The sequence below is a fragment of the Austrofundulus limnaeus genome, unplaced genomic scaffold (assembly GCF_001266775.1).
Source record: "Austrofundulus limnaeus strain Quisiro unplaced genomic scaffold, Austrofundulus_limnaeus-1.0 Scaffold82, whole genome shotgun sequence".
Taxonomy (NCBI): domain Eukaryota; kingdom Metazoa; phylum Chordata; class Actinopteri; order Cyprinodontiformes; family Rivulidae; genus Austrofundulus; species Austrofundulus limnaeus.
The window spans coordinates 493,764-495,175 of record NW_013952484.1 but is presented as its reverse complement, the minus strand read 5'-3'; the positions used below and the strand labels follow the sequence as shown (position 1 = coordinate 495,175).

Genomic DNA, 1,412 nt, shown 5'->3' with positions numbered 1-1,412 from the left:
GCCTGTTAGCCTTCCCGCTAGCACCGATGCTATATTGCCTTCTATGTATTAGCTTGGTGCTAGCACGACAAACTAACAAGCTAAACTGAAGTCCTCCATCCATATTTTCAGTTGCAGACTGAGTTATTTTTGCATTCCCATCTCTGTCATGTGGATGGAGGACCTCAGTGATAAGAGGAGAATGTGTAGCGCTGAGCTAATACATATCTATGGTGATAGCGTCAGGGCTAACGCTATCACCATAGGCTATTAAAATATATGTTTATGAAATAAAGTCTAATGTTACAACTAATCAGGATCCCTTTAAAGGAGACATATTCAAAATCAACTTTTTTAGCCCATAAATACATTTTCTTGTGTATTTGGAGTCTCTAGGAATGTGAAGCGCCTCGTTTGGATTTAAAGAGACAGCGTCAAAACGAGTTGATCTTAGACACACTTCAGAAAAGCGGTGAAAGAGGGGCTTGTGGAGTTACAATAAGGAGGAGTTCAGACCAAAGCATTGCAGTTCCACTTTATATAGACCCCAACTGAAGGATTTAAATAAGAAAAAGAAGGATTTAAAAGCATCATACATCTTTAAGATAAACACAAAATATCGGTTTTGGTTTACATCTTAGGTCATTAAAAATAAATTAAACATACTCTGGTTTTAGGCTCAGAATTGTTGTTTTAATTATTTTTCTGACACTTTTTACACTGYTATATATTAAACAACTACATATTAGAAGTATTTTTCTTGTTGTTTGGTAGTGTTTCTATATTTCATTATGTTAATTAATTGAATAGTCAAGAAAATAATTTGCAGGTAAATAAATGGTGGAAAGTTTGTTGTAAACTCATCACTTGCCTGTAGAATAGTAAAGCTGCCAAAGTGTTGAACATAAAACTGCCTTAAAATACACGTATTAAATGAAATACTTTTGCAAAATGCCAWAATAAGACATGATGTGTTTTTATAAATGTTTTAGATATTTCTAATACTGTTCATTGTTATAAGTAATGTTGGTGCAAACTTTTAAATGTTTTGAATTTTTTTAATCGACTTCTCTCAAAGAAGAAATAAGGATTATCAGATATCGATAAAATAAATATCAATCGTCTTGCAGCTCTCTTCTAATTAATGCCTCATATTTGCCTCCTGTTTGAGCTCAAAACTGCTTCTCCAGCAGAGGGCAGAAAAGAGTTAAATCCCCCACCTGTTGAAGCCAAATAATCTGAATACTTCTTATTTAGTGAGAATTTGTAAGAAAAAATAATATTTTATAACTTTTGTGTTACAATTGTTTCCTTTTGTTATACTCATTTTAAACTACAATTTCCTTTTTGCAGCTAAATCTAAATGTAGTTGTTCAATATAATCGTTCACATTTTAGTTCATCCATCCATCCATCCATCCATCCATCCATCCA

General features: G+C 32.9%; 1 protein-coding gene across 1 annotated transcript in view; it reads left to right on the top strand.

The window, feature by feature from the left end:
- The window catches only part of cdc40 (cell division cycle 40 homolog (S. cerevisiae)), a 30,765-nt gene that overhangs the window by 11,854 nt on the left and 17,499 nt on the right, over positions 1-1,412 (top strand). The gene's annotated exons all lie outside the window — the stretch shown is intronic.